Source organism: Dromaius novaehollandiae, chromosome 27 (genome assembly GCF_036370855.1).
Source record: "Dromaius novaehollandiae isolate bDroNov1 chromosome 27, bDroNov1.hap1, whole genome shotgun sequence".
NCBI classification, from domain to species: Eukaryota; Metazoa; Chordata; class Aves; order Casuariiformes; family Dromaiidae; genus Dromaius; species Dromaius novaehollandiae.
The window spans coordinates 1817529-1840910 of record NC_088124.1 but is presented as its reverse complement, the minus strand read 5'-3'; the positions used below and the strand labels follow the sequence as shown (position 1 = coordinate 1840910).

Genomic DNA, 23382 nt, shown 5'->3' with positions numbered 1-23382 from the left:
GTGTCCCATCTGTCTTATATGGGTTTGATTTCGGAGAATGCAGGGTATTCAGTCCGGGCCAAGTTGCTGATGACAAGCTAATTAAAGATCTAGCAAGAGAAGAGCACCCTAATGAGGCAGAAGTGGGAGGGAAGGCAGTTTGCCAGGTCTGTGCTGTGCCACTCTTGCTTAGGAGAGCTAATTGTGTGTTGTAATTGATGGTCCAAGGGATGTGGTGCAGAGCAACAGATCTCTCTTGATGGAATGTTCTGAAAGACTGTGATGGGATCATAACTTCCCTTGGCCAGTTCTCCCTCTATGGTGCCAAGTAAATAACTTCAACATGGTGTTGCGCAGTCTTATACTGTTGTAATAGGTGATCTGGAAACTATGCCACAGCAATGTTAGTCAAGACAAAAAGCCTAGAGCTGGAATGGCATCTTCTCAGGGCTACTAGTGGTCATGCTGAAGGTCATGTGCTACCCAGCAGCCCTGATCAGGAGCCAGTTCACCTTCATGCGGTGTACAGTGCACTGGGAACAACAGTCGGAGTGAAAGGAAGGTGGATTCTGGCACTAGCTGGAGTAGATGCTCTGCTGGATTATCTCGTTAGGAACGTGCATGCTGGGAACTCACAGGGTCAGGTGGTGTTGGCCTAGCCCATACCCACAGGGAACCAGTGGCACACAGCTAAGTTAAGCAGCACGCTGGAGATGAGGCTGCTGGCAGAGCTATATAAAGGACAGTGGTCTCACTGTCCCATTCTGTGTCTGCTTCTCCCAGTTCATCCAAATTAGTCAAAGCAGAGCTCTCCTTCACTTCTGGGGGATGCTGAAGTGTGAGGAGGAGTTGATTTATGAATATTTAAGATAACTTTACTTCCCTTTATTTAGTTTTGTTCCCCAGCCACTCTTTCCATGATCAATTTCCTTTCTGGACAGTGGTGCTGAGTTTCCTTTGATTAGCAACCAAGTTTGCAGGTGCATCTTATAAGCCGTGCAGAAATTAATCAGAGAGCCTCTGGATCCTATCTGTAGCTCTGAAAGGGAGTGGGGACTGGAGAAAAGTCATGTCAGGTCTGGTGTGTTTTGTCCTCAGGTCTGGAGGATTTTCTAGTAGTAAGAACAGTTGCCTCAGGAATGCTCGTTTCTCCTGTTAAGCAAGTCACACAATGGTTCTGTACTTCCCACCTCCTCAAAAAACAGTCTGGGGTGTCACTCATGACTGGACTCATGGTCCAGCAAAATGTTCTCGAACAAAAAAGCACCATACAAATGCCATTGTTATTGTCGCAATTGTGTTTGGCACAGGCCTCTGCTAGGAAGATCTGTTTGCAGCAGAGAGCCTCTGCCCTTGAAGCCAAGTGCCCAGGGGTATCAGCAAGTGCAAATAGCCATATTCACACTGTCATCTTTGCACTGCAACCTCTCCTCGCAGCTTCTAAAATTCCTCTCACCAGGGAGGTTATTTCCTTATTATTTACACCTGTTTGGGCAGGCAGACATACTGAACACTTATAGAGTCACCAGGACTGAGAGCTTTTATGCATAACTATATAAAGAGGTGTTAAAGCTGGCCATGTGTAATTTATACTCTCCAGCAGGGGACTCAGCCCACTGCACGCAGCCTGCTTGAGAATTAGCTCTGCTGTCAGCTCAATTGTCAGCCGGATGCCAAAGGAGGTGGACTGATACCCTCCGGGTCACAGCTTTCCGCATTCTTGGTCACAAGTCAGCAGAGTCATGAGCCCTGAGACAACTGATGTGATTCTCAGGCCCTGAAGCACTCAACAGGTTCCAGTAAAATGCTCTCACGCAGACGTACACAAATACACACACGCACACATACACACTGAAAGGTGAAAGAGTCATAAATATGATTGGCAGAGGAGAAGACAGAGACGCAAAAGTGGTATTGCTGTCTAGATGAAATACTAATCTAGGATTTCTAGTGAAAGGGTGCAGAGGTCTCGCTAGCAGATAAGAATTGGGACCTTCTGTTCTGAAAGCTTCACTGGCAGGGATGATGCTAACACCCAAAGCTGGTGTAATGTGGCCTTATTAGTTCAAACGAGTGCTTTGTCTTATTTAAAGCTTTCGCCATTGTCCTACTGCTGGCCAGACATATTGGTGACCTGTCATGCAGTGCACAAAGTTGACTGTAGTTTGGCTGTTGAAGGAGAAGGCCCAAGAGTAGGGACAACAAATTGCCAAAATAACTACAGCAAGTCATTCCCAGCTGGTATTTACTGCAGCCAAGGGTTTCACAGTTCAGTGTCTCCTGGCCATTTGTCCTCCCAGACTTTATTCCTGACCTTAGAAAGGACCTCTGAATTTGAGTGGCAGAAAGCTGTGTCAGAGTTCCCATTATAAAATAAACAAATTATGTCAACTCTGTAACACACTCTTGTCTCATTATTCCAGCTAGGAGGCAATTCTAGACACAGCCAGATCTGAGGGTTAAAAACCTCCTGATTTTCCTCTTTTTGATCAGTTATTTCCGTTTGTCCTTCTGTTACCTTGTCGTCCTTTTTGGTATTTACCTTCATAAGGTATTGAACAGTTTTGTTTTCTCATCACTCTTTTGCTGGGCTGAACAAGCCAAGCTTCCTCACTCCTTTAATACAGCTAGCTCCCCATTACGTTGAACATCCCGTAATCCCATATCCATACCTCTTCCTACCTGAGTGAATTGTTCTTGAGTACGGACAAAGAACAGTGTTCCTAGTACTCTGGTTGTGGCCTCAGAAGTTGAGATCAAAAGATGGCATTGATATTTCTCCAACAGAAATGACTTAACCAGCTTGTCCTGGACTTGCACTTGAAGTTTTCCTTGCACTGCTCTTATGGTAATCTTCGCTTCCATATCCTCATTCTTGCAAGTCATCTTAACTTCGCCCTGGTCATGATCACCATCATTATTGTTTAAAACTGAGGCTTCACACGTTTTCAATCTCTCGTCACTGCAGAGTGCATCCATTCATCTGCTTTTTTTGTTTAACACCTGAGGAGTCTTTCACTGTTTATTTTAATGAATTTGTAAAATCCTGCCTAGATCGATATTTGCCAGTTCTTACTTGATCACAGCACTTCTTGATCTTGAAAACATGCCAACTTGGAAAAGGGATAAAACCCAATAATATATCTTTTCTCAAACTCAAGAAGCCTGACAGAGAATCTGTAGACAATCAGGGTGTGAAAGGAGTACACGAGGAAGTTAAGGTCATAGTAGAAAAACAAAATTACTTTGTTTACATCTGTGTTTGGCCTGGAGGTTCCTAGACTTTAATTTCTCATTTGTTAGTGTCTCTGCTGGTGTCTTTCTCAAACTGAAGTCTCAACGGGTTATGGAATTTATAGATGAAATGAAACTAACAGATTTCAAGGACCAGATAGATGCAAATCAGCAATGCTAGCTTTCATTTAAAACTAACTTGGTTCTATAACAAAAACTTGAGGATTAGTTCCATGAAAACATCAGCCCAGTGCCCAGTATTTTAAAAAATAAAAACAAAAACAAAGAATATTCAGATCTGTTATGAATGTAGAAAAAACAGAAATCATCGTAGTGCTTCTACAGAAATCCTGGGTGTTCCCGATGGAGTGTGCCTGCATCGTGGGTGCAGTGTGTGGTTCTGTCTTCTATTTTATATCCAAAAGGATATAAAGCTGAACTGTAGAAGTTCAGAGAGGAATAACAAGGATAATCAAATGGCACTCATCCACAGATGGCTAAACAGAAATTTTTTAGGATGGAAAGACACGGTGGGAGTTGCGGCAAATATCTGTGAATGATGACCAGAGTGGGAAGGTTAATGAAGAATGATTGATCATTAATTTTTCCAGTGGGAGAACCACAGGAAAACCAATGGGAACTAACAGGATACAAGTTCTGATGAAAGAAATAAAGGTGGCTAAGCACCAAGGGTGTAATCAGGGTGTTGAGCTCCCTTCTCATACAAAGATGTTCTTAGACTTTCCCTCCAAGAGAGTGGCATTTTTTGTACCACCTACACAAGGTCAGAGAAATCTGTTCAGTCAAAGCCTCTTCCTCAGTAAAGGCAGATGAAAGCAACTTGTATCCTTTCTGAGCATGCACAAATTTAACTCCTTTAATAACCTAGTGCTTCCCAGTTATTAATAATAACTGATATCAGACTGCAGCATGTCAGCAATTCTTCATAGATACTTAATGACAGACTTTATGGCAAGCAAAACCATTAGAGGAGACCTGTTGCCAGGAATCCTAAACCCCTGACTCCTGCATGCTGAGATTTGGACACTGACCCCTGTCAGCCTGCCCTTTGGGGGATGGTTTGTCCAGAAGATTTTTGACTCACACAGGTTGCCTTTTCTGCATTTCTGGCCCTTTTTTCTTCTTTGCAGTCAGGCCTTTGCTGATATGCGCTGTCATTCCATCTTCACCTTAATCTCCATTTCCTTTCTTTCAGGATCTCTATTGTATTTGTGATTGCTTCCCCCCTTTAGCCCTTGATATCCACTTCAGTGTTTTGCAGCAGATCATGTTCCTTCATTTTCACCCTAGTATCTGTACACAGATACTTCATCTGACTACCTCATGTTCACAGACAAAATTAGCACAGTCCTTCTGCTTGCTATAATTACTATTTTGACAGTTCTCATTAACTTCAGTGTTTTCTTTTTCCTTCCTCTCCACCCTTCTGCTGTTGTCCTTCACTTTGTCTTTTTTGCTAGATTTTCTACATTCTGAGTCAAACCTCTAGTTCAAGGAAGAACCAGCTTCAAGGTTGCTTTGGACCTTATGGTAACATTTTGAGTATGTCCAAGGATGGAGATTCCTTCCACAACATCTCTGGGCTGCTGTTCCAGTGTTTGACCACCCTCATGGGAAAATTTTTTCTTAATATCTAGCTGCAACTGCCCCTGTTGAACCTAGTGTCTGTGGTTTCTTGTCCTATCACTGTGCACTTCTGATAGGTGTTTGGCTCTGCCTTCTTTATAAGCCACTCTAGGTAGCAGAAGGCTGAAATTCAGTCCCCCTGAGTCTTCTCTTCTCTTCTCCAGGCTGAACAAACTTTGCTCCTTCATCCTCTCTCTACCTCGTGGGCTCTAACCCCCTAACTAGCACTCTATTTGGTGGCTCTCTGCTAGACTCACTCCAGTATGTTCATGTCTTTTTTTGTACTGGGTAGCCCAAAACTGGATGTAGTACTCCAGATGTAGTCTCATAAAAGGAGCGGAAGGATCACTTCCCTCAGCCTGCTGGCTGTGCTCTGGCTGATGCAGTCCAAGATGCTGCTGGCCGCCTTTGCTGCAAAGGCCCACTGCTGACTCCTGTTCAATCTGTTGTCCACCAGGTCCTTTCCTTCAAAGCTGCTTTCTAGCCAGTCGGCCTTCAGCTTGTCCCACTCTCTGGGGTGATTCTGGCCCGGGTTCAAGACTATGCATTTGCCTTCGTTGAACTTCATGAGATATCTGTCAGCCCGTTCCTGCAGCCTGTCAAGATCCCTCTGAATAACAATGGGACCTTCAGCATATTGCCGGTACTCTGCTTGGATTTTGAGTTTAGGATATAGGAAGACAGGATGGAAGAATATCTGCTCTTGCATTTGTGTGGCTACATCCAACTTGCATTTCTCACAGCTGCTGTCAGGATCTGAGCCCAGAATCCCAAGTTTCCTTTCGACTTTGGCTAGTGAGCCTGATCCTTTCCTTGTGCCTTTCCTTTCACTGCTTTTGGATCCCTAAGGCTCTGTCCTAAGGAGAGCTGTGAGACTTTCTCTGTGAGGCCTTTCCTGAGACTTCTTAGTGTTCACATCCTCTGCAATGTTGTGCTGCTTCTTCCATTCAATAGCACCATCCTAATTTCCTTCCCACTGGGGTTCATGCTTGTAGTCCCCGACCCCTACATCCGTCCCAAATACAGGGAAGCCTCAGAGTCCTGTGGAGCTCTTCTGCAAAGCAGAATCCCCATGTATCCAAGGGGAATGTCCTCCTGTCCGGTCCCGAACTCTCCCCTCTGCTCAGAACTGTTTCGAATCACATAGTTGAGTGTCCACAGATACTACGTGCTGCTTAGCTGCTTGTTTCATCTACTGCAGAAACAGTTTCCTCTGCTAATGAACGCAGGGTGGGATGTGAAGTGAAGCCTGCAGATCTTAGAAGCAGATGCAGATGCACTGACTTGAGTCTTTCAGCATGAGACACAGAATTAGTGGTGGACAGTTGTTCTTCTCTTTGCTTGCTGGAGTGCCATGTGTTACCGTCCTCGCTTGGTAATGCATGAGGAAGAAGGGAGAGGTGTGTAGGCTGCGTTTGCCTCAGTGTCCTGATAAACTTGACAGCTGGATCAACAGAAGCCTCCTGAAGTTTACAAAGAGAATGCAGAGTCCTGCAGCTGGGCTAGAACGATCCCATGCATCAGTCCAGGCTGGGAACCAGCAGCCTGGAATAGGACCTGGGGTCCTTAAGTAAAGCACACTGAGATTATGGTGGATGCAAAGTTGAATATGAGCCAACAGTGTGCACTCATCATGAAGCAAACCGCATAGACTAAGTCAGTAGAAGCATGGTTAGCAGAGCGAGGGAGGTTGTTATCCCTTTACTCTGTGCTGGGGAGGCTGCACTTGGAGTAACGTGTCCAGTTTTGGACTCCCCAGTTGAGGAGGGATGCGGAGAAACTAGAAAGGGACCAGCAGAGGACAACAAAGGTGGCCCAGACTTGGAGCGCTTGGCATACAAGGTCCTCCAAGGGGAGGCTGAAGGAGCCAGGCTGGTTTAGTGTGGCCAAGAGGATGCTAAGAAGGCTCTAATAGCAGCCTGCAGCTACCGGAAGGGAAGTCACAAAGATGTCAGAGCCAAACACTACTTGGTGGTGCCAGATGACATAACAAGGGACAACGGCCACAAGTTGCACCTCACCAGGTTCAGGTTGGGCATAAGGAAAAGCGTGGTCCCCATGAAGGTGGTTTGGGCCTGGAACAGGTCAGGGGAAATCTCTGACCTTGCAGAGGCTTGAAGACTCAGTAGACAGCGCCATAGCTGCCCTGATCTGGTGTTGGAGATAGTCCTGCCCTGAGTTGGAGGCTGGACTGCAGATCTCCAGAAGCCTCTTCCACTGACACCCCTGTGACTCAGTGACTGTCAGTGACCCAGCTACAGCTGTCTTTCACCTGCCCAATTAGGTGTTTTGGGGGTTTTCTGGGAGTTTGCTTGTACCTAAGTCCTGGATCAGTGCGGTGGCCTTGCATCTGAGGAAACAATGGACAGAACAATGTGATGTGGCAAATACCTCATTTTTAATAAATACAATAGAGACCACTACAGGCCTCAGCTGTTCTGTAGACTCTCACAACATTCCTGTCACCTTCTAACCGGGTTAGTGTGGCTGACTTCCTGGGACCTGTTTGGATGGCTTTGCCTATATGCAATATGGCTCAGTATTAAAGAATGACATTTCTTAAGTGAATCGTTTCAGGAGCTGTCAGTGCCTGAAAAGGTCTTCAACTCTTTGGGCCTTGTAAAGGTAAATCAGGACAGTCCCTCTCCTTTCACCCTCTGGTCTAACTCAGAAATCAGCTGACATAGTTAAGCTGACAGTCATTAGATTTATGTGTCCTTCGCTTCTGGCATTCTGTCCTCCTGTCTGATCTGGCAATTTGGGTCGGTTGACCTTTGTGGCATGTGGCAAGGCCAGTGTATCTTGGCTTCTGCCTCAGGCGGCTGTGGCTTGTTGTTTAAGGAAGTTTATTTCTCAAGGATATGGTCATAAGTTAGCAATGTGCGTGTTCTATTTTTGCAGGCATACCTAGAGAGTCAGGAAAGAGGCCAAAACCCTTCCAGAGAAGACAGACAGCAGATCTGAATGTTCTTATCAATGAGGTGTAAGCTTATAAGCTACAAAGAAGACACAAATTGCTAAACAGGATAAATAAACACACAGGACTGGGAAAAGAAAGGGTGCCTGGATGGTCAGATAGACAATTAGAAAGAAGGGGATGAATAGAGAGTAAATACTTTGGGAAGAAAAGGTGAAATTCTAGGGTAGATGTATGGGACAGAGAACTAAACATCTATTTTGAAAGTTGGGCGTGGAGTCCTAATAAACATTAAGGCCAGAAATTTTGTCTTCAGATTGTTGCAGAAGGTGAGCAGCAACAGTTAATCATTTATTTGATTGCTCCCTGCTTCCTGGAATCCTTCTCCATGTCCTTCTGGGCTGCTAGGAGTCTTGCCCTAGGTACTAGGTTGACCCTCCTTCATCAGCAACCTCCAATGCCTTCCACTTTGCTGCTGCTGCTGCTGCCAGTTTGGGGTGAGACCCAAGCTCCTTAATATTGTCACGAAACAAATGATAAGGATGGCCAGGAGGAGCATCCCCCTAGTGACAAAGCTCTCTTCCTCCCAGCAAGGGCTGGGAAATTATCAGCAAGACCCTGCTGGCCTTGAGGAACTGGGATGAATCCAAGACTTTTGTGATACTGAGGAATACAGGACAGCACTCTCGGCTGATAAACGTGAGGTTTCTCCCCTTCTCTCCTGCAGCATATGCTACATAGACAGATGTTGGGTGGTGGGGGTCTCTCTCAGGGGATCTCCCTTTGAACACAGGGAGATCCTCCAACAACAGGCAGTTGCAGTCTTGATCCTAAGCAGAAAGACTACTGTCTCTGCTGCTTTTTCAAAAGTCAATATTAGTGTGAAAGCAAGGCATCAGTTGTCTCCAGCGATGAGCATGGAACAAGACTGTTGTGCTAGAGTGCGTTGATCAGTCACTTGCACATGCTCAAGGGAGGAAACAGAGCAGGAATTAAATTAAATTCCATATGAAAAGCCTTGCAATGCTTGTTAAAGGTTAGACCAATGGGCTCCCGTAGCCTCACTCTAGAGATTGCAGGAATATGTGAGGGAACAATGTCTCAGACTGGGGAATCTCAGAATCACAGAGGATCCCAACAAAAATGGACTTTCCTCTTTATATCCAAAGGAATGAATACTGTCCCATGAAATGGCATGGTTTTTCCTAAGTCATATGCTGCGGAGAGAGAGGGGAGGGAGATAAACCACTGTGGACTTGACTGTCTGCCTCTCCCTTGGTCGGTGTCTTTCCTGCTTGCCACTTGTCTCTTCCCATCGCTCCGCTCCCACCATTGTCTTCAGCCATGAACAGGGACATGAAGGCAGATGAGTGCTGCTGAGGGCATGGACATATGCGTAGGGGATGGAGAGGTCTGGGCCTGGAGATCAGCAGGAGAGCAGAAGAGAAGGTGGTGGAGAGCTAAGACAGAAGGGAGTACGGGGAGGATGGGAACTGCATTGGGAGTGTGATGAGCGCCTGATGGGTGAAAGGCTTGGATGAGCTGGTGTGTCACAGAAATGTAGTTCTGCAATACAGTGTCAGGACTGCGAGGGCACTAATATGCCTAATTGCCCTGACCAGCCTCACCTGGGACCTCCTCCCACACCCCCTGGCCCTGTCTCCTGAGCTCTATTTAAGCTCAGGCCTGGGCCTCTAGGTGTATTGGCTTCTGGGTCTGTTCCTGAAATGTTGTTTGGCTTTCCCGGATTGACTTTGGACCTGACTCGTTGCCTTGGCTTTGTCTGATGATCAGCTGGACTGTCGATGAAGCCTGTTGCTCTTGCCACTCTTGCTCCGCTTGCCCAGCTCAGATGCTGTGGGACTGTGTCTGGTCAGTGCAATCCCTGCCTTGCCCGCTCTGGGGCCAACCTCAGCTCCCCTTTCCTCAGGGAGCAGCCCCATTCTTCCTGCTCCCTGACGTCCCGCTGGCTCAGAAGAGCCCTGTGGTAGGGCCTATCACACGCTGGGTCACTGTTGCGTGGGTGAATGAGTGAGGGAACTGGCTGCCTCATGGTATTTGAGGGCAAAAAGCTCAGTTGTGTTCATGGTGCAGTAAAATCCCTCACAAGGATAGCAAGAACCCCACAACTCCCAGTAAAGACACAGAGCTACAGAGTGATATCAGACCTGCTTTGGGCCCGGTCCCAAGAAAACATTTATAGGCTGGACACCTACTGTCTTGCTTAATGTCGTCTGGCTGTTTTGTGCTCGCAGGCGGGAGGTCAGGTTACCCAGATAGCAGTCAGAGCTTACAAGGGCAGGCTCCGCTCTGTCAGTGGTGCTGGATCAGATGAGCTCTGGTGAATCTCCTTAGGTACAGACAGAGTCTATTTGAAGGAAGCTGTAGGCAGTGAATTAGAAACCCAAAATTTGGTTCTCTCTGCTGTTTAGATTTTGGCATATCTCTTTTATGTTGCTCTGAATACTTGGAGCATGTCATCATCAACAGACTTTGAGCAATTCGCAACCAGTCACTAATGCAGCTGCAGCTTTTCCCCTAATGTGTAGGATATCAATATAGTAGTATTATTCCTTTCCTTGAGAAAAGGACAATAAAGGATGTGGAGAAGTTTGAAGTCATACAGTAAGACAATGTCAGAGTTGAAGTTCTGCCTCTCACTTCCCCTATTGCTCTACTGCACTGTATTTGCGCAAGACTTTGTACAACAAGGCAATGAAGCCTGACATCAGACTCACTACAGTCTGTGTGATTGAAGTAATAGATAATAATAATATTGAAGTAATGTGGCCTTTGAAGGCAATAATGAATTGTTCATTTCGTATACCTTTCACCTTTCAGACACCTGGCTCAGGTGCCAGAAAGGACTATGATGTCTCATCCTGGCTAGATATTTGAGAGATAACAAACAATCGAAATAAGCCTTCGGCCCCTCAGAGCTGTGAGGTACTCTCTGCTATCAGGCTGCATCCTAGTTTTATACAGAATCCGTGCTGTGGATTTGAAGCAGTGTTGTAATGTCTTATTGTAGGACACCCTAACCAAAACTAAATGCTGGGAGTCTGAAAACTGGCTGAGATGTGACATCTGCCTTCCCCTTAGGTGAGGGGAAGCCCATCCTAATAGTTCCAGTGGGCTTTGCCCTGGGCATGCCCACTCTACCAGTACAACCAGTGGCCTTTCTCCCGCTGCTGTTCCCTTGAAATGCCCAGTTGTTCTGTTGCATGCATTAGATTTCTGAAAGAGCCAGGGTTTGACTTTGGCCTCTTCTTGCACCTGAATTGCCCTAAATCCTTTCCTGTGTTATACCAAGATAGGGTAATGAGATGATACTGAGTTGCCTGGTGGTATATCCATAAGGCAATAAATAGAACATTCCCCAAAAGACCAACCTTGCAAGTGTAACTGAGCTACAAGAAAACAGGGGCTTTAGCACTTCATAGCATTTTAGCAACTTGTCTGAGCTGTACCAGAAATTATGCCTTAGGCAGTTTGTACAGCTATCTGTGGTATCCATGTCTGCTTCTTTGAGGCTCCAGGTGTGCCGTGAGGCTTGAGAAGAGCACAAATTGGAATATATTCTTACTGCTCTGCAACAAAGGTTCAAGGTTCTCAGACTTAACTCATTAGTTGTTCATTTCTGTGTTTTAGCCTCATTTGATTTGAAAGTAAGAAGACTTTTGTGGTTTCTGTACAACTCCTAATAGGCAATTTAATGCTTGGGTGGCAAACATGAAAGCTTGGTGCTATCTGCCCAGAAAGGCTGGAAGATGTGGAGTAGGAAGAAGGCCAAAGGTCAGACTTGAGGAAAACCAACAAAGATTTTTAGAGAGGGCTAGGGCTGGCTGAGCTAATGGTGCTTTAGGAGAATACTGATGGTTATGCTTTCTGTGGAAGAGTCACAAAATCTGTTTACACAGTAGCTAAATCATAATGGCTTATTTTGGCAAATAATTTTCATTCCTAACAAATGCAGTTTTGAGACAATAACCACTTGCTAATTTGGGATGAAATACAGTTGGAATCTGACATCCTCAGGTCAGCTCAGAGCTACCGTTTGGTGGGTTTCCAGTAGAGTCCTCACACACGTATCTGATAGTAAAACAATCTTTGTTAGGGCTGTTGAAGGGAGAGAATAACCAGGCTTACAAGCAGTGAAGTGGGTTGTTGGAAAGGGATGTGTCAGAAGATTGTTAAGCAAAGCACATTGCATAAGGTTGCCCTTTGGGTTTCTGAGGTCTGGTAGCTGGGACATGCTTGCAATGTCCCAGACTGATTTTAGCGTCTCTTGGGTCGTTAGTACTCTGCTCTTCTAGGGAGGAGTTCAACCTTATATGGGACCTTCTGCATTTTGTTGGCTGTAAATGTGCTGATTCTGTTTCTTCTGGATGTGTCACCTACACTTTATGGCTTAAATCTTATTGCATAACCTTAGCAGCTCAGCACAGGTCAAGCTCCCTCCTTAACAGGAAGGATGCTTAGTTATTAAGTGATGGACAAGGCAGAAAATCATCAGTGGATTTTAGCTGGCCACTGTGATGGTGAGGAACTAAGAATCTGATATCACAAAACTAGTTAATCTGAAGTAAGAGGGTTAGGGATCAATAACTCAGTTTGGGTTATTTGATTCCTTAGAAGGTACATAAAATGTGAACCTGTTCTACTCCTGCTAGTTAATTTGGATACCACTTGCTGTGCCTACTTTACAATTAATTGCTTACCCAGACTTGGTACATATGTAGTTTTGTGCAGGGGGACAATTGGCCCATTGCCTGGTATGCGTGGGATTGTGTTCAAAAGGTTGGAAGCAAAACTTTGAAAATGGTGTTTGCTTTAGATTGTTGCCTCTGCTGTTGGATGAGGCTGGACTAGGCAATGTGACACTGCAAGTACTACAGAGTTTGCCTGCCTTTCAGCACCTGTAGTGCTTTTTTATGTCCAGCCTATCTCCCAAGCATATTTTCTTTCCTGAAGAAAACAAGCTGCTGAAATTTATCCATCTGCTTTTTAGAAGCATTAATGTGCTCATATCTGCCCTTCCTCACAGTATTGCATGGGGTTGCATTCAAAATTACTGAATATAACTGACATATCCCCCAAGCTGTGACTGTGTCCCTGTGGTGAGAAATGTGTGCAGTGAAATACCCAGAAATGTCTTCAACTTGCAGACCTGGGAAGGGTTGGGAGCATGGACAGCTTTGGGTGGACCGTGGGTGCCCACCATCCATCAGTGGACCGAGGGAACTGTGCCTGTAAGCTTTTCAAGGGTCAGAGTTATCCTTTGCCTCAGGCTCTTTTGTTTTGGGACATTGTCTTGTTTCTTTCAAGACTTATCTAGATCAGCTGCAGGTAACTCTAGATAAATGTCTCCTAGTAGAGTAAGTCTCCACTGATAAGCAGACCCTTGTCTGCTTTCAGGTGCATCTGATCTCCATTTCTAGCCTAATCTAATGGATACTTATCCCCTGTTAATGCTTCCTAAGTATATTTTACTTTAAAGGGGTGCACAGAGCTATGGTGGTAACAGGGGCTGCTTTCAGCCACCCAGTTGGGGGGCAGGCTCATGTGTTCAACTGCATACCAATAAATTCACATTAGAACTGTAGGTTGGTGCTGCAATGTGCTCACAGTCCTCATCTGATATTCATAATAGTGATTTTTTGTATTTACAGTACATAGGGCTTTTTCTTTTCAAATAGTTCTTTAAAAAGAGAGTGTCTTTCTAGAAAACTCATCTTTAAATGTGCTTGGCCACTCGCTTTAACTGAAGTTCAGCTTATCTTATCAGTTAGTAGCCCTAATTATTCTCAAAATTGGTTTCAAAGCAGACAATTATGCTGCACTTTGCTTTAGAGCATCCCGAGCCATTCAGTTATAGGGAAGTTTATAAGGAGTTGCTTTGAAGAGGAAACAATCTGCAGAAAAAGCACCACTCCGAGTGACTTCTGAAACGCTGAAGATTTATGTTAATCAGATTTGTCCAGCACCATTGCTGGTATGAACTGAAATAATAACAAATAGGAGGCAGGTGCATCGGGTTCCCGTAAAAAAAATCATCTGGATGTCTCACAGGCTAACAGCTCTGTGACAGGCTTCACCTACCGGAGGGAGAGGGCGAGAGAGATTAAGTGTGAGAGGACGGGAGGGAGAAGGCGAGACAGAGAGAGAGCAAGCAGCAGAGAAGGATCCCCAGGACCCAGTTCTGATCCCACAGCTGAGCACTGACTGCAGAAAGGACACTTGCGAGCTGCAGGTTTGACAGCACTCTGGGTGGAAGAGGACCTCTGGGGAGAAACACGCAGGTGAGTGCGTATACCTGTTTCAGATGAGTAGCTGTAGCTGCTGTGAGGTGAAGGCAAGTCTGAGCTCCTTGTGATCACCTCCGCAAGGCAGAAAGGGCGATTGGTGAGGAGTGACAGACCCTGCTAGCGTCCTGCCCATACGAAGGGGGAGACCGCGACCCCTTTATGAAGCTGCAGGATTTCCGGAGCAAGTAGAGGTGAAGGGCGAGCGATGTCTTCTCTTGTCACCTTGGTTATTCCTGTGGTTATTTCTCTGTTGGATGCTGGTATCTTTTTCTGGCTGTAGATTAGACTTATTTTATTCCCATCTTACAGTGCTGGATAAAGAGAGAAAGAGTTTGACAGAACAACCTTCAGAAGGAATGAGGTAGTGTTCCCGGTGACCGGGAGTCCTCTGCGCCTTTGTAGGTGCCAGACACTAACTTGTGCAGGCAGATGTCAAGCAGGACAGTACTAGAACAATGTAGAAAATAATATTTAGGTGTCCTGCAGTGAAAGCAGGAAGCCAGCGTGTGCTGTGGCGTCTCAGGGTTTCAGAGGGATTTTCTGCAGCATTTGTTTTTGTCGAACTTCCTTGCACATTAGGATATGAAATGTTAAAATAGTTCTTCATGCGAGCACTGGGCTGTTTTCATCTGTTGCTGCCGACGGAGTGGAGAAAATGAAACAAACAAATCAGAAGTGGAGATATTTGTAATATGTCCTAGTTTGAGGGGGAAGAATGAGAAAAAGCCTCAACTTGAATCCCTTTTGGCATTTGAACAGCACAATTTTTTTACTATTTTACTGCAGTGGGTTTTATTAACCCTCTGCGTGCCCAAGCGGTGGCTCATGCAAAGGGGTTCGACCGCGCGTAGTCAATTTTAGCTGGAGTAGAGGGCATCCAGCAAAGCCCAATAACCATATAGGGCCATACAAGAGCGGCGCAAGCGCGCTTTATTCCCTATGCGCATTAAAGCTCGCAGTGAGTTAAAATGTTGTTTTCTTTAGTGTCTTGGGTGGGGGGATGAAAAGTTCTGAAGGGATAATATCTCTGGTAATATGTTGATGTTAAATCACATCATTGGTGAGTCTGTGTTAAATCTCTGTTGCCCTCTGTTTCGTTTTTCCAAAAGGAAAAACGTACGAAAGTTCCAAACCAGCCAGCCCAGGCATTGGAGCACACGGGAAAGTTAGTCATGAGGGCGCTTATCACAAGGGGAAAGGAGGAATGTCAGATTTATATGCAGCCAGGATCCATCCAAGTCATGGATTGTGCTGGTAAACCCCTTAGTTGGTCATGGATGCAAACAGATTAAATCAGTTCTAAACAAGGGAATAGAAGGGAATCTGTACACCGTGGGAAGGAAGGAGCTAATCCACAGTGTGAAAGTAGAGTACTGCTGCTTCTTGAATTTGTTACCCTGGTTGTAATCTTTTCCTTATGCTGAGCTGCATTTCAGTGTGTGAAAGTCCAACGGACAGCAGTGGGTCTAATCATGGCTCTGTATGAACAGTGATGACAGACCTCAGCTTGCTGGTGACAAAGGGGCAGACTGGCATCTTGGACGTGGGAGGTAAAATAGCGAAGGCTTTGGGACTTAAAATAGTCCCTTAAATTTCTTCTTAAGCATACAGTATGGACAATCTGGTGTTGAAAGGCTAGGCTAAGCATGGGCATCTTACACTGAAATCAGAGCGAGCTGTGAGTAAATGTGATGCTCGGTGCATCACATTCATTTAAAAAACAAGTATTATGAATCCAGAAGGCTCATTTGGGGCACCTGTGTGCATAGCGTGACTATTCCTCATCCTGATACAGGACATTCTCCTGGTAAAAACAAAACTCTGTTCCTATGACCCATTTGGTCCCTGGCCTGATCTGACTGAAAGAATGTCCCTTTTCGTATACACGACCAACAAGAACAGTGCTGTTAGAATTGCATGATTTGATATAGTATATTGGGTGTTCATAGGGCTGCAGGTCACTTCTAGCCTCCACTGAATTTGGACCTTTATTCCATTTTTCCATTACCCAACAATCCTTTTCCAATGGAGTGAACACAGCTCTTTTTTTCTCTCTTGTACCGTGTTTATGAGGTTCTTGCTGCTGTTACATCAATGTAGGTTATGAGCCTGACTAATGAGCTGTTGCACACATCAACCCATTACACATCCCTGAATATTTCTGCCCAAAGGCCTCTCTGACCTTCAGTGCAGTGACTGACCAGAGATCCATGCTGCAGGGGAATGTCTTGGCTTGGCCAAGTGACACTAGTATGAGATTAACTCTTGACCTTGTTCTTCTGTTCATGACTGGCAAATCCAGTCAGCTTTTTGGACCTGCCAGATCTTGGTTTCTTCACTTCTTGTTCTGTCGGGGCTCTGCAGTTGACACTGACAGACTCTAGGAAGAGTTGTGTCCAGCCCTCACCAGTCAGAACTGGTAGACTTTGTACTGGTATTCTGAAGAGGAAGAGAATTACAGGAAAAACAAAAGATTGGAAGAATCTGTTTTCCAATTAAAATGCGCTGTTAAATTCAGTCCTGCAGCTGTTTCCTTCTGACACTCCTTCACTGCCCTTCGTTAGGGGAAGGAACTTGCTTGAAGGGGAAAATGCATCCCCTTTGCATTGAAACCAGTGACCGCTGCTGAAGGCACCGGGCTTCATTTTGCCATTTTGCAGGTTTTCAACGGTATGCGGTAGTTTATCGACTGGCATGCAGGGGTTAACAGGACTTTCGGGTGGGCGGGTGGAAAGCAAGCTGTGAAATGGAAGAAGGTCAGTCTCTTGGAGGAGTTTGCTCTGTCACAGATGGTTTTAAGTTATCAGTCCATCTGTAGGAGAGGTCTCTATTCCTTCCCCCCAGGAAAAACTCTTGTAAAACCAAGGCTGGAAATAAGGCACAGCCCTATCAGCTCTAGATGCAGCGGAGTAGGCAGACTTGTGGCTCCAGGTACTTCCTAGGACTAGCTGTCCATCAGAGTAAGAGTTCCAAAGTCATTAAAGCAGATCCCAGCAGCTAAAAGGGATTTGAGACTAAATATCGTTGGCAGCGCACTTTTCACTGGGGAACAAGTCGTTGAGAAGGGAGCATACATGGGAAAGGAAACCCCAGTAAGCCTTGGAGCTCTGGATAGCTCAGGTATTTTGGTTCTGCAAACTCTGCAAAGTGGAAGACTTGTTACCTCCATTGATGAAGGCTGAATTCTGATTTTGGTAGAATCTAAGAAATCTTTCCTCTGGAAGCATTTCCCTGGTTTACATGAAACATTACGGTCTTTAGAGACTTAGACTTGTGTAGCAACTGTGTTTTTTAAGGTACCTAATTTTAAGGCTACAGCAACCAATCAATGAAGTGACATAACTGCTACCCTGCTCCAGTGAGACTAAAATCCAAGGAAGTATTCTTGGGATGATCATTGGTCTAAACAGGTAGAAGAAGGAGCTCTAGGGAATGGCTGTTAGAAAGCAGTATCTTCTACTGGGTGAGAGAGGATTTTCCAGCAGCAAATGAAAGGCCTGCTTATCTTATTTTCTTGGCCTGCTAACTCTGAAATTACTTGCAGTTGACTTTGGAATTATTTGTATTTTTATACCACTGAAAATGTAATGAGGGATATAGAACCGAATGATGTTAGCTGTAACATTAGTTTGAACAATCACATTTTCCTCTGTTGCTTCCTAATGAACTATGAAGATACAAGTACTCTCACCAAACACAACTGTCAAACAGAAGGAAGAAATGAAGAAAATTACTCCATAATTTCATGTTCATATTTTCCTTTTTAATTGTCTATTAAAATAGTGATCCCCAGGGCTGCAAAGGAGAAATTTTGGATCTCTAGATCAGAACAGCTGACAGGACACACTGCTACCGCCAATGTGTTTTCCACTGAAAGATCATTTCTCCAAGACTCGTGGAAAGGGTACCCTTGGTGGTCCTTTTGTCTTCATCCCGTCTAATGTGAATCTTAGCAACAAGATGAAGTTTTTGTTGTATGTTCTCTTCCCCATTAACCCAGCATTTTAGAAACTCTAATCTCCTAGCAGGACACCAAAGGAAAATCTTATTCTGGTTCTGTCAACTGAGACAGCACATGAGCTATGGACATCATGATAAAAATATTTCCATTGCCAATTACTTGAGCCAGCCCTTCATCTCAGGGTTGAACATGAGGATTTAATATGAATATACAATGCAAAGAAAAAAAGATAGCATGCTTTCAATCAGAAGTGAATGAAAGGTGGGTCCCAGGCTGAGCAGGCCTGGCTGCCTGTGTGTTGTGCTGTCTCTGTGAACACTGGGAACTAGACAGAGGTATCTTTGCTCTCAAGTGGCGCTTTCTGAATGAAAACCAGAGCAGAGTCAGCTCAGTCCAGGTAAGCTTTCTGGGTAGAGGAAGGAAGGTTAACAAGTTGCAAACAGACTGGAAGCAATTGTCCTTTTGGAGGACAATGTGCTGCACTGGCACTTCTAGGATAAACCTGTCCATGGAAATCAGTGGCCTTGTTGATCAGCCTCATAATTGTGCTGGAAGAAAAGACTGCAAAGTGAAGTGTCTGTTTTGGCTATAGCAGTGAAGCTGTTCTACAAGGAACTAAATTTCCTTCAGCTCTTCTTAAGGCCTTTCAGAATTACGCAGACTGAAAGACTACTATGAAGGCCAAGCCCAGACTTGGCTGTCCCACATACAAATGTATTAATCTGCTGTTTTTACTTCTCTTCAAAGGAATTATGAACTCTTCTATGGACTGATGGCCTCCTCTGAGGACCAGTCTGCTGGTGTGTCTGGCAAAACTTCGTCCCTTGCCTTGACAAGCCATTGATCTGCACAAGTGTTTGTCCTTCTTTGAGGCACAAAGTCTTGATCCAGCCTGCGCTTAGAAATCAAGCATTGCCTTGACTGATTGTCGCACCTGACCAAGCTGGCATGTTGCCTCAGTTGAGGCTTGCCAAAGGCACTGGGTTCAAGCACGCCTCCCCTGGTGCTGCGTATGGGCGTATACGTGGGTGTATAATGAGCCCCATACAACCACACACAGTGCAGTATGGAGAGATCCTGGCTGAGCAGCTCCTGAGCGCAGGCCTAGCTTCTCGGAGAGTAGAGAAGTGAGAGGGGGACAAGAATTAGTCATTTGTTCTGCCACTTAGTGGTATTTACAACAGATTGATAAGAGTTGCGGTTTCTTCCATACAGATCACTAATACCGGTGACAAAGAGACTCGTTGAACAGCTATGAAGAGCGCTCTGGTCTGAGCCAACAGACAAAGCAGCAGACAACAGACTGGTCCTGGGAGACGCAGTACTGACTTCAAGTGGGATCAGCTCAAAAGCTCAACCTGTAAAGAAGTGAGTTTGATCATGCCTTTGCTGAGATTTGTATGTGGGTGATACAGACCTGGGATTATGAGGTGTCACCTTCACTGTCACAGCAGGCAGTCCTCCGTATTGCTATAGGTCTTCATATTGCCTGTAAATGTTCTGTGCGGAACGGCTTCCTATGGCACACACTGATTTCCCTGCTAAAATGGCTGGCTGTTTGAAGATCTGCCTCATCTGTTGATGAGCTAATGTGTGGCAAGTAGCAAGTATGCTGTGGTTTCTAACATTTGTTATCTTGGAGGCGCTGTTTCTTTTGACAGCTAGTAGTAATGTGTTGTTTTTCCCTCTGGACATTTTTTAAAGCTCTGTTGTATTTGCTCTGTGGTACTTGCTGTAAATTTAATGTGTGTGTGAAAATGCATGTCTACGTTAGGAATGTATTTAGGGGTGTGTTGCGGACACCGGCATCAACAAACTGCCTGTTTTCATGCTGCCATTCGTATCTGCTTCACCAAACTGACATGAATTGTCCTGTTCACTGCTCTTATGGCTTAATCATTTTGATTCAGTTGGGCAACACAGATGGTGTCTGTCTTCTGGCATTTTGTCTCAAGGCCACTTTCATAAGGAAATAGCTATAGAGTATCTGGTGCATGCATACGTCAATTGTGGATGGCATGAGCAATCATATGTTATATTCATAACCCCTGAGATAGAAGAGAAGATCAAGTCAAGTATAGATTTACTGAAGGGATAAATCTCACAGAATCTGATCCTTGAACATTCCTCCCCGCTCTACGCAAGGCCTCCATTCATCACTGAAGTGCTTCTGAGGTTCCCCTCTGACTGGCTCAAAAGTTTTCATGAAGTTGCACTTCTGCGGTTGCTGGCCTTCAGTTCTGAAGTTCTAACCAAAGTCTCTGAGATTTTGCTTTAAAAAAATCTTCAGAAATGAGAAGACACAGACTCAAAATATTACTTAATGTTAAAAAAAAATTAAAAGTTAAAAAATTAACCTCTTCTCGCCCCAAAACTAAGAGAGAGAATTTTTAAGTGAGACACCCCTCTTCTCAGTGAGTGTCTGGATTCTCTAGTGTAATGCACAGCTAGAACTTGAGAGTGAACACAAAATGATTTGGTATTTTGTTTAGCACATTCACTGGGTTGGGGCTAATTTTTTTTGAATTGCCAAAGCAAAATAAATGGCTGCATCTGTTGCTGGTTAATTTATTTTAATGCTAATTCAATTCATCTAATGTGGGCTATGCTAATGGCCTTGTACTCCACATAGTCCTGTGCTTGTGCCAATGTCTGTGGTACATCCCATGTCTCTGGACTCTACCTACGTTTGAACGTTTGTACCACTTGCTGTCTGTCACTTCTCTACAAGTTTGACTAATATTGTTCACCTGTCCCTGCCAGCAATTATGTCACATCTTGTCCATGTGTTACACTGTGTGAACCTCATAAACAACTACTTGTGACACCACTAGTACCTCCAAATCCTGTGACTCCTAAATGTTTCACTTATTCAGTTAACAGATTTATGGCCCTATCGCAAGTGTCCAGTCATAGTGCGCAAGGGTATACGGGCTGTTGCGCTGTCTCATCCAGACAAATTGATGGATAGACAAGATGAAGGGCAGACCTCCCATCCCATCAGGCTGTCTAGTTTATTTTGCAAGATTAAAAATATTGCTAATAGTCAAGGGCTTGCTCTGCAGTTGGAGCCACTTGGAAGTGCAGTTGGAAGCTTTGCCACTGCCTCTAAAGGGGACATCTCTGCAGCTGAAAATTGGGCAGACTTCTGGCTGGGGAGAGAAATAGACAAGTCTGAGTTACCTAAACACGGCTAGTGAATGAAGATCACATGTATTTTTCAGAGGAGAGTGAGTGTTGAGCCACTTCCAGTGTTAGCCCTGTTGTGCTGAGAGCTGGTGAACAGCATTTCATATAGAAAGGGTGAATTGCCCTTTGGAAGTACTCTTCTGCCTCCATTGACTGAATAGCAACTTCAGTGATCATGTTAGTGTGGGCAGCTATGTTTTAGGCAGCTGTGAGTGTTGATATAAATTCCACCATGACAGGTTGTGGTAGGGATTTTTTATTTTTCATTTCTTTTAAAAATTCTATGATTCTTTTTTTTAGTATTGAGCTGAAATCAAAATAAAAACGTGATTTTTCATGTAACAAGACAGTTTTGTTGAAATTTTAATATAGAATAGAAATTTTATAATAGAATTTAATAAATAATAGAAATTTTAAAAGTAAGCAACAAAGAGTGTGAAAGATCCTGTGCCAGCAGATATGGTATTTCCTGGTCCACATTTAACACAGAAGACAGTAGAAAATTCGATGTAGTTGGATTAAGTCTGCTGAAGGAATGCCCTCTTGCATTTCCCGACACTGTTATTTTAACTGTGCAATAAATGTGAGGCATTAACATCCTTCTGTCTCACTCTCCAGAAGGCAAGAATTCACAGGAGTTTAAGGACTCACAGAAGCTTATCTTTAATCCATGTGAATTTCTAAAATATGTAAGGCCCTGTGAACTCAGCAGTTAATAGCACAGAGTGGATATGGTACACTGAAAGATGTGCACATGGTGCCTATTCCTATCTGTATAAATATCTGTCAGCATTTTGGGTTTTTTACTAGATTTGAGCAATAGCCAACTTGCAATAGTTTGTAACTATTTTGATGTCTATCCAAAGTCAGACCTTACTGTGAACCTCTGTCTGTCTGTGTTAGACAAGATGCATTTCAGTCACATAAAATTCTTAAGTTTCTTGATCAAATATAGTTTTGAACCTGAAGAGTATGTTCATGTTGCAATATAGATACCCATTAGTATTGCCTAAAGTTGAAAGAAGAAATCAGGAGTAACAAAGAATAAATCTGACCCTAACAGTTTTTAAAAAGAGCTTAGATAATACTGTACAAGCTAATGACATGTAATCATGTTTGTTGAGAGTTGTAAGCATTAGATATTTCAGCTCCAGAAGTGGTGACATGTTTAGAAAGACACAAAACTGTAAAAGGCAGTTGGTGCAGCCTGACTGGATATTTGCTATGTAAATTAGTGTTTGCTATTAATATAGCACAGTACTTCTGTGGAGGACAGATGAAGCCCATCAGGAGAAGACAGTCAAGAGTCTCTGAAGAACTCAGTCGTCAGCTGTGCAGTGCCCTGACCAGTTCAACCTGGAACCATCTTTTGATCATTTCAGTTTTGCATTTTTCCTTCATACAAGCTGCTCATTCCCTTCTTTGATTTGAAATTTAAAACATCTACTAGTGGTTTACAAAAGTAGCTGTGTGATATGCAAAATTACCAACACACAAAAGCTGAAACACTGATATATAAAGCTCTTGTTTGGTGAATGGTAACAAAATTCACCCACGCCAGACTTGGGAGGTCATGTAAAGAGAGGACTTGGCTGTGACTCACACAGTGCCATGCATCATCTCTCATTTCTGTTGTTTCACATGCATCTCCACTAAAGAGTGAGGTTCATGGAATGATTTTCCAGGTAGTGATAGTAGTGATCCTGAAGTTACTCATGAGATTTCTATGGTTTGCAGGACCCTAAAATAAAATCTGTGTTAAGGACAACAGTGGAACCTGATTATTTTTTTGGGGGAAATGTCTGTGTTCTTATTTGCATCTAAAGATTAATGGAAAAACAAAATTTATCCTTTTGATTCAGAATTTGACCCAGAAATATTGTGAATTATACTTTCTTTAGCCTTCCTGTGGGACATAAAGCACAAATGATTTTTGTTAGCTTCGTTGTCTCTTACCCTTAGCTGAAACCAAGCACAAGATCACAAAGAATAAAATAATAATGCAACTCCAAGCGAAATGTGTAATGTCAGGAAGTGCTGGGGTTCTACCCGGAGTTTTCATCTGATGTAACTTGGCAATAGCAGGTTGCATGAGTATGTCTCTTGCTACAGATAACAGAAATAAGATCATAAGAGTGCTGTCAAGG

General features: G+C 44.1%; 1 protein-coding gene across 1 annotated transcript in view; it reads left to right on the top strand.

The window, feature by feature from the left end:
* Window positions 1-13934: 13934 nt before the first annotated feature.
* Window positions 13935-23382, top strand: part of IGFN1 (immunoglobulin like and fibronectin type III domain containing 1) — a 44076-nt gene continuing 34628 nt past the window's right edge. Inside the window, exons 1-2 of the mRNA XM_064498050.1 lie at window positions 13935-14079; window positions 19262-19414. The gene's annotated coding sequence lies outside the window, so the exon portion shown is untranslated. The remainder of the gene's footprint in view (window positions 14080-19261; window positions 19415-23382) is intronic.